Genomic DNA, 10762 nt, shown 5'->3' on the forward strand with positions numbered 1-10762 from the left:
TCAGGGAATAGAACTGTCAGCATTACTCTGAGATTAAGCATAGGCACAAAGGGCCAAATGATCTCTTTCTATGTTGTGAGAAAATATGAAAAAATATGAAAAATAAAGAAATTCCTCATCGCGGTCCTGAACAAACTATCCCTTTTTATGAAACTGTGCTCCTGCACCTGGATTCCTCAGCAAGGAGAAACATTCTCCCTGAATCTAGCCTGTCAAATCTTTTGAGAATATTGTAAATTTCATTGAGATCATCTTTCATTCTTAAACAAAGCTGAAGAGAATACAGACAGAAAAAGCTGGAAACACTCAACAGATCAGGCAGCATCTGTGGAAAGAGAAACAGTTAACATTTCAAAGCTCTTCATTAGAACTAGAAAACTGGTTAGATTTTAATTGTGGAGAGAATGGAAGGGATGGACAGGATAAAGGGAACATCTCTGATAGGGTAAGGCCAGGGTTGCCATGGAGAAAGTGATGTGGTTGTAAAACACATTATTGAAGACAATGAGGGTGAACAAGGGAAAATAGATGGAAATGCAACCAGAGAGAGGAGCAGAAATTCTTCAAAACTGGGATTTGCAAAAGAAAAGTAACAGTTAATGCTGTTTTCTTTCCACAAATTCTGCAGGTGCTTGACCTGCTGAGTGTTTCCAGCATTTTCTGTTTTTATTTCAGATTTCCAGCATGTGAAATCTTAAAATTTGTACTTGGAGAATACAATCCCAGTCTACTCAATGTCTCCTCAGACAGTAAACCCACCATCCCCGAAACCAGTTTAGTGAATCTTTGTTGCACTCGCTTGATAATAAGTATATCCTCTCTTTGTTAAAAAGATCAAGAAGATCAAAACCATGTGCAATTCTCTAAGTGCAGTCTCACCAAGGTCCTGCACAATTGCATTAAGAATTCCTTATTCCTGTATTTAACCCTCTGGTAAAAACCTTTGCCTTCTTAATCATCTGCATGTTAGATTCAATGACTTGTATGCACAGTCCCTTTGAACATTGACACTACCCAATCTTTCACCATTTAAGAAATACTCTGCTTTTCTGTTCTTTGCACCAAAATGGAGACCTCACATTTTTCCACATTAATTTCCATTTGTAAGTTCTCAGTTATTCACTGAGCTTTTCCATGTCCCCTTTATATCTATTTACATCCTCCTCTAAACTCATTATCCCACCAGTTTAGTACGGTCAACAAACCTGGATATATGACATTTGGACCCTTTAGCGAAACATTGTTATAGATCATGAACAGCTGGAGCCCAAGCATCCTGAACAGTCATGGACAGCCAACCTCAGAAGGATGCATTTTTCCCACTCTTTGCTTTCTATCTGATAACCAATTCTCCATCCACATCAGTATGTTACATCCACTGCAATGTGTTCTCAGCTTGTTGTGAGACCTTATTGAAAGCTTCCAAGATTCCAAAAATACCACTTCCACTGGTTCTCCCTTATCTATTCTACTAGTTACGTTCTCAAATAACTCCATCAGATCAGTCAAACACTATTTTTCTTCCAGAAATCCATCCTGACTCAACTCAATCCTATTATTCCTTTCAAGGTGTTGTAGATTCTACTTTTTTCCCTATCACTGACATTAGGTCTTTGGGCAAGTAGTCCCCCACTTTTCCTCTCCCACCTTTCTTGAGTAGTGTGGTCTCGTTTTCTACTCTCTAGTTCACAGGAACAATTCATAATCTACAGAATTTTGCGAAATGATAATGGAGCATCCACATTCTCTGTTACTATTTCTCAAAACTCTGGGGAGCAGATCACATGGGAAGATGGGGGAGGGATGAAATTCAGATCAGGGAGGTCAGGATATTTTGGCAGGAGGATTGGGAACAGGGCCAGTATGAAGATGGTAGTGGGGAAGTGGGGTGCAGGGTGGGACTTAAATGGTGAACAGAGGTGGGAGACTGCAAATGGAGTGGGAGGTGAAGGTGGTGGGGTGAAGAGGTGGGGACGTACATGTGAGGAACAGGAGATGGAGGATGGCATGGATGAACTTGAAGAGTAGGAAATCTTGGGTGGAGGCCATACTTAACATGTGAGTGGTAGCAGATTGGGAATGGAAGGCATGATGAAGATGTTTTTGACAAGATGAAATATTGGGAACTGAGTCCTAGATGAAGACATGGGGTCGTGGAGTCAGTGGGAAATAAGTCAAGGTTTTGGGAGGAGTGGGCTGTAGATCAGTGGATATTGGGTTTTCCTTTAGTGTGGAGAAGAAAAGGCTACAGGTGAATACTTCATTTACTGTGCAAGTATCCTGAGTGGGTGCTGTGGTTTTACCATATTCTCATGAGACTGTTCAGCAACTATGCCCTCCCCCCCCAGGATAATATGGTCCAAGTTCCCTGGCTATTTCTCGAAAGGAGTGTTGCACAATCAATGTTATCATGTGCGTCTCTGAGGCAGAACTTGCATCAGGATCACCAGGGGTCTCATAAAAGCAAGTGTCAGTCAAATTTCCCAAGCAATGCAATTTGATCCCTCAACAAACAACCTGCTGCAGGAACTCAGCAGGTTGAACAGTATCTGTAGGGGGAAAGGAATTGTTGACATTTTGCGTGGAAACCCTGCATCAGGACCCTGATCCAGCAATGGGTACAAATATAGTTTATTCTAGGTTGAATCGATTTTCAGTTGAGAAGCACTAAAAGGAATACTACTGTGCAGTCCAAACGTTAGGTGCAGATTTTCTTGTCTAAAGAAGGAAGCTTTTTGAATCAATAATCAGGAAAGGAAAGTAAAAGGCATTTGGGGAAGTTTGAGTAAATAAAGGAAATCCAGCATGCTTTTGCAGAAGGCAAGTTGTGTTTTACCAACATGACTAAATTTTTCATTGAAGTAACTGTGAAGGCTGTTGAAGGGAATGCAATAGATGTTGTCTTTATGGATTTTCAGGAGGCCTTTGACATAGCCTCATATAAAAGACTGGTAAGCAAAATGAGACTTTGGAAAATGCTCAAAACACTCAGAAGATCATGCAGTATCTGTGGAATGAGAAACAGAGTTCACATTTCAGGTCTTAGGCTCTTTGAGCGAACTGGGAGAGAGAGAAAGCAAGTTAGTTTTATGTTGCAGAGAAAGTGAGGGAAGGAGGGATAGAACAAAGGGAATATCACTGATAGAAAATCAAAAAACTCCAGACACTGGAAATCTGAAATAAAACGAAAAATGCTCCAGTTACAATAAAGAGTTTCCTTTTTAACAGATGGTACCCAACCAGCTATGTATTTCCTACGTTTTCTGTTTTTATTTATTATTCTCTGATAGGATGAGGCCTGGATTGTTGTGGGGATAATTTCTTTTTCTGCAAACACTGCCTGATCTTCTGAGTACTTCCTGCACTTTTTGTTCTTATCCCTACAGCAACCCTGACCTCACCCCATCAGAGATAGTCCCTTTGCCCTATCCATTCCTCTTCACTCTCTTTGCAACTTAAAATTAACTTGTTTTCTCTTTATCCAATTCTAATGTAGGGTCTTCGACCTGAAACATCGACTCTGTTCCTTCTTCCAGAGATGCTGATTGACCTACTGATTGTTTCTGGCATTTCTAGCATTACCAACATTTCAGATTACAGCTTCTATCATTCTTTTTTTTATTTTCGTAGGACCTAAAAAAAAATGAATTTTGGATAGAATCATAGAATCACAGAACAGTACAGCACAATACAGGCCCTTCAGCCCACCATGTTGTGCCGACTGTCAAACCTCTCCTAAGACTATCTAACCCCTTCCTCCCACATATCCCTCTATTTAAAATTCCTCCATATGCTTATCTAGCAATCTCTTGAATCTGACCAATGTACCTGCCTCCACCACCACCCCAGGCAGCACATTCCATGCACCAACCACTCTCTGGGTGAAAAACCTTCCTCTGATATCTCCCTTGAACTTCCCATCCATTATTTTAAAGCCATGCCCTCTTGTATTAGGCATTGGTGCCCTGGGAAAGAGGCGCTAGCTGTCTACTCTATCTATTCCTCTTAATATTTTGTACACCTCTATCAAATCTCCTCTCATCCTCCTTCTCTTCAAAGAGTAAAGCCCTAGCTCCCTTAATCTCTCCTCATAATGCATACTCTCCAAACCAGGCAGCATCCTGGTATATCTCCTCTGCACCCTTTCCAACGCTTCCACATCCTTCCTATAATGAGGTGACCAGAACTGGACACAGTAGTCTAAGTGTGGTCTAACAAGAGTTTTGTAGAGCTGCATGTTACTTCGCGGCTCTTAAACTTGGTCCCACGACTTATGAATGCTAACATCCCATAAGCTTTCTTAACTACCCTATCTACCTGTGAGGCAACTTTCAGGGATCCCCTCCAATCTGAATGCACTCCCCCCACCACAACCCTCTGCTTTCTACAGGCAAGCCAATTCTGAATCCACACAGCCAAGCTTCCCTGGATCCCATGCCCTCTGACCTTGAAGAAGCCTACCATGTGGAACCTTGTAAAATGCCTTACTAAAATCCATGTAGACCACATCCACTGCACTACCCTCATCAATCTTCCTGGTCACCTCCTCAAAGAACCCTATCAGGCTTGTGAGACACGATCTGCCCTTCACAAAGCCATGCTGGCTGTCCCTGATCAGACCATGATTCTCTACATGCCAATAGATCCTATCTCTAAGAATCCTTTCCAACAGCTTGCCCACCACAGACATAAGGCTCACTGGTCTATAATTCCCTGGACTATCCCTACTAACTTTTTTGAATAAAGGGTCAACATTTGCCACCCTCCAATCCTCCGGTACCATTCCCGTGGACAATGAGGACTCAAAGGTCCTAGTCAACGGTTCAGCAATCTCCTCCCTCACCTCGCGGAGCAGCCTAGGGAATATTCCTTCAGGACCCGGGGACTTATCTGTCCTAATATTTTCTAACAGCTCCAACACATCCTCTCTTGATATCTACATGCTCTAGAACATTACCCTTACCAACACTGTCCTCAGCATCGTCAAGGCCCCTCTCCTTGGTGAATACTGAAGAGAAGTATTCATTGAGGACCTCACCCACTTCCACAGCTTCCAGGCACATCTTCCCACCTTTGTCTCTAATCGGTCCTACCTTTACTCTCGTCATCCTTCTGCTCTTCACATAAGTGAAAAATGCCTTGGGATTTTCCTTAAATCTACTCGCCAAAGCCTTTCAATGTCCCCTTCTTGCTCTCCTCAGCCCCTTCTTAAGTTCCTTCCTTGCTACCCTATGTTCCTCATGAGCCCTATCTGATCCTTGCTGCCTACACCTTATGTATTCTGCCTTCTTCCTCCTAACTAGATATTCCACCTCTCTTGTCACCCATGGTTCCTTCACCCTGCAATTCTTTCTCTGCCTCACCGGGACAAATTTATCCCTAACGTCCTGCAAGAGATCCCTGAACAATGACCACATCTCCATAGTACATTTCCCTTCAAAAATTTCATCCAAATTTACACTTGCAAGTTCTAGCCTTATAGCCTCATAATTTGCCCTTCCCCAATTAAATATCTTCCTGTCCACTTTGCTCCTGTCCTTGCCCATGAGAATGCTAAAGGTTAGGGAGCAGTGGTCACTGTCCTCCAAATGCTCACCCACTGATAGATCTGTCACCTGACTCGGTTCATTACCTAATACTAGATCTAATATGGCATTCCCTCTCGTCGGCCTGTCAACATACTGTGACAGGAATCCATCCTGGACACACTTAACAAACTCTGCCCCGTCTAAACCTTTGGCACTAAGCAAGTGCCAATCAATATTTGGGAAGTTGAAGTCTCCCATTATAACAACCCTGTTATTCTTGCACCTTTCCAAAATCTGCCTCCCAATCTGTTCCTCAGTATCCTTGCTGCTACCAGTGGGCCTATAGAATACTCCCAGTAGAGTAACTGCTCCTTTCTTGTTCCTAACTTCCACCCATACTGACTCTAGAGAGGATCCTTCTACATTATCCACCCTTTCTGCAGCTGTAATAGTATCCCTGACCAGTACCGCCACCCTCCTCCTCTTCTTTCACCCCCCACCCCCCAATATCTTTAAAACACTGAAATCCAGGAATATTCTGTATCCATTCCAGCCCTGGTGACGGCCAAGTCTCTGCGAGAGCCACAAAATCATAGTTCCATGTATTTATCCAAGCTCTGAGTTCATCACCCTTATTCCTGATACTACTTGCATTTAAGTAAATGTACTTTAGCCCATCCACCTTTCTACTTTTATACCCTATACTCTGCTCCTCCTTCCTCAAAGCCTCCCTTTAATTTAGATCTGACTTTACTCCATGCACTTCTTCCACTGACCTATCCCTCTAATTCCCATCCCCCTTGCAAACTAGTTTAAACCCTCCTGAACCACGCTAGCAAACTTGCCTGCAAGGATATTGGTCCGCCTCTAGTTCAGGTGTAACCCATCCACTCTGTACAGGTCCCACCTTCCCCAGAAGAGATCCCAATGATCCAAAAATCTAAAACCTTGCCCCCTGCACCAACTCCTCAGCCATGCATTCATCTGCCATCTCCTCCTATTCTTACCTTCACTATCACGTGGCACTGGCAGCAATCCTGAAATTGCTACCCTTGAGGTCCTGTTCTTTAGCCTTCTGACTAGCTCCCTAAACTCACTTTTCAGGACCTCATTCCCCTTCCTACCTATGTTGTTGATACCAACACGTACCAGGACTTCTGGCTGCTTTCCCTCTTGCTCAAGAATGTCGTGGATCCGATCAGAGACATCCTGGACCCTGGCACCTGGGAGGCAACATACCATCCGGGATTCTCGCTCACGTCCACAGAACCTCCTGTCTGTTCCCCTGACTATCGAGTCCCCTATCACTATTGCCCTCCCCTTCTCCTCCCTTCCTTCCTGAGCAGCAGGACCAGTCCCAGTGCCGGAGACCTGGCTTCTGCCACTTGATCCCTGTAGGTCATCCCCCTCAACAGCATCCAAAGCAGAATACCTGTTATTGAGGGGAACAGCCTCAGGGGTCCTCTGCACTGTCTGCCTGTTCCCTTTCTCTTTCTCTCCCCTGACAGTCACCCATCTATCTGGCTCCTAGACCCTAGAAGTACCTGCTCTATGGGAGGGTGACTGCCTCCCGATGTACAGCATCTACATAACTCCCTCCATCCCTGATGCTTCGCAGTGTTTGAAGCTGCAATTCCAGCTCATCAATTCTGAGCCGAAGTTCCTCCAGCCTCAAGCACTTACTGCAGATGTGGTCACCGTGCACCCCAGCAGGGTCCACTAGCTCCCACATCATGCAGCTGCAGCACATCGCCTTGCCCTCCATCTGAACTATATTTTTTCTTCCCTAGCTGTAGTCTACTCAAAAGCTATAACAATAACAGTAAACCTTACCTTTACTTCCCAGCTACTCACCAGTGTCGTTGCAGATGGCCATCTCCCCTTGATGCCGAAGCCTGTTGTGCCAAAGCCATTCACTCTGACTCTGTCCACTCCAACAATGGGCGCTACAAAATGACCGCTCCGCTTGACACGACCTCCATTTTATTGGCCCTTCTAAATTAGCCCGGACCCGTGAGGGACCCACTGTTCCAATGTCTCCTGGGCCGACTCTGTAAAGGAAAAGCCTGTGAAACATGCAAGCTTTTTAAATCCTCTCAACATACCTGTTGAGTATGTTGTTCAGTTGTTTTTTAGGCTGGGAGATAGTCCAAGAAAGGGTTCCCCAGGGTCAGTGCTGGGTCCACAGTTTGCTGTATATATCCATTAATGACTTTGACAAGGGTATACTGGTTAACATTTCAAAATGAGCAGGTTACACAATATTTGTGTAGAGAACAGTGAGGATGATGGTAATGAACTGTGAGACATAAATAGGCCAAGAGAATGGGCATACAAGTGGCAGGAAAGTGTAAAGTGAAAATATTAACTAAATTCAAGAATAAGTGAGAAAATATTAACTAAATGGTGTAGTTCTAAAAGATGTGCAAGAAGAGAAGAACCTGTATATACATGTTCTTAAATCTTCAAACATGGCACGTATTGAGTGGTTAGCAGTGCAGGTTGGATCCTGAGTTTCATATATAAAGACATTAAGTATAAAAGATAAATTTATTTTGAAGTTTTATTAAATACTTGTTAGGCTGCAACTTAACTATTGCCTCCAATTCTGATCACCACAACTTAGGAAGGATGTTCAGGATCTAGCGAAGTTGCAGCAAAAATGTACAATAATTAAATTCCAAAGATGAAGGATTTAGATTTGGAATAACAGAATAATTGAAATGTATGGCACATAAAGAGCCCATTCATTCCATTGTGCCCATGCCACCCAGAAGTGAACATCAGGTTAACCCTACTTCCCAATACTTAAATTCAGAGTGCTGCAGGTCACAGTTTTTCAAGTATTCATCCAGGAACTTCTTAAATGTGTTGACGATTTCTGCTTTCATCATGCTTTCAGACAATGAAGTCCAATTTCCCACAGATTATTGTGTGAAATAAATATTGCTCAACTATTCTGTAATCCTTCTATCAATTAACTTATATCCCCTAGTTACTGAACTCCCTTTTGAGAGAAACAGGTCTTTTCTGTTCACTATGTCATAATTGTATACACCCCTATTAAATCTCTTTATTTATCTTATTTATTCTAAAGGAAGCAACCCCAGCGAAACAGTTTCTCCTCATAACTTTAATCCTCCTGGTAGGCAAAATACTGAAAAATCTCCTCTGCTCCCTCTTGAGTGATATCACAAATTTCCTGTAGTGTGGTGAACAAAATTGTATGTGGCACACCAACAGTAGCATCGTCAACATTTTACACAGTTCAAGCAAAACTAGTATGGTTTTGTATTCTACATCTTGACCATTAAAAGCAAGTATTCCAAATGTCTTCTCAACTACCTTATCTACCTGTCATGTTGCCTTCAGGGATTTGATGGCAGGCACTCCAAGATCCCTCATTTCCATCACTTTTAAATATTCAGTTATTGTGTGTTATTTGGCCATGTTTCTTCAGTGGGATCAATTGACTTTAGGATGGTCCTGTATTTCACAACGTTTAGTGATGATGCAGTTCTACACCTGATTCCATCACATCCATCTTTGCAGTGTTTGCGAATCCTCCCCACTTTCTGACTCATCGTATCATTACTGAGGCAGGAGTAAGGTAATAAAGGGGGATTACCTGGATATAATGTACTTAGAATCAGTATACCTGTCTGCAACTCCCTCATCATCCACTAATTTATACAGCAGCAGATGCAAGCGAAATTAGTGAATCTATATGTCGGGGCTCTGTCCACTCAACCCTACATTTTTATCTCTATGTAAGCAAAATTACGCCGATTAGATGGCCTGTTGTATGTTAGTGCAAATGGTTCCAAAGCAACAGTCTGAGCATTCATGAGTTCCTTCCATCAGGCTTAGAACCTGAGTCTTTAGTTCTACTGCAGTGATCAGCATTGATATCACCTTGCCTTCTGGCAAGTCTGCAAAGAATCAGTTCATGAACTCCCTGTCGTTTTCATCAGCTGACACTGAGTACTTTGGACACCACAGATTAGATAATCGTAATCAGACAACCAATGTTTTTTCTAATCAGCTGACATATTGAAGTTCAGCTCTTTGAGCTGAGAAGAAGGAATACTTTTAATGTTGGGATTCAATGGCTTGAAACTGGATAGAATGCTTTCCATGAAGCTCTGCTCCTTCTAATTATGTGCCATCTTATCTTTCAAGTTGAAAATTATTCTGGGCTACTAACAATAGAAAATGTTTCTTTCCCAATGCCTGGTTATTTATTATTTTTGGTGTAGTATTAAATAATCCAAAGAAAATTAAATTTGGTATGTGCTCTAGGTTTACAATTCATACAATAGGGAAAAGGTATAACTAAAACCAAATATGATAGTCAAAGTGAATCAAGAACAGTACTAAAGTTGTGATCTAATCCATACATTCTGAAACATTAGCATACTCTGCAGATTTGTACTCCACAACCTGGTAAAATATTCCAAAATTCTATTTTTGTTGCCCTTTTCATAGTCTGGACATTGACAGTAAACTGTTGATTATTTTTACTAGATTTCTTTCTGCAGCTCCCCGTACTAATAACACACTTATTTTCTCAAGGAGTATCACTTTAATATTTGTCAACATTAAGTTTATTTTGCCATATGTCAAGCCCTCTGCATCTGTATTTCTCAACTTGAAGAAGGGGAAAATGTGTCCAGTGGTGGAATTTCTTTGAAGGTAGGGGAAACAGAACGTGACTTAATGCTGTTAAAATATTCTTTGAAATTAAATCATTTTTTTTACATTTGCTCACTTGAAAATTATTTTTAATTTTGTATGGTTGCAAAATGGTTACTTAAATGGTGGGCAGCACAGTAGTGTAGTAGTTAGCATAACGCTATTACAGCGCCAACGACCCAGGTTCAATTCCCACCGCTGTCTGTAAGGAGTTTGTATGTTCTCCCCGTGTCTGCGTGGGTTTCCTCCAGGTGCTCCAGTTTTCTCCTACATTCCAAAGACATACGGGTTAGGAAATTGTGGGCATGCTATGTTGGCACCAGAAGCGTGGCGACACTTGTGGGCTGCCCTCAGAACGCTCTATGTAAAAGATGCATTTCACTGTGTGTTTCAATGTACATGTGACTAATAAAGAAATCTTATCTTATCTTAAATCTGAATTCAGAAGGCTACCGGAAGTCAGAAGTAATTAAGCCGTTTCTGTTTCTATAAGGTAGAGAGGTACATTACCTTCAACTTTTCCAAGTGTAATTCCAGCC

This window comes from Pristis pectinata, chromosome 11 (assembly GCF_009764475.1).
Source record: "Pristis pectinata isolate sPriPec2 chromosome 11, sPriPec2.1.pri, whole genome shotgun sequence".
NCBI lineage: Eukaryota > Metazoa > Chordata > Chondrichthyes > Rhinopristiformes > Pristidae > Pristis > Pristis pectinata.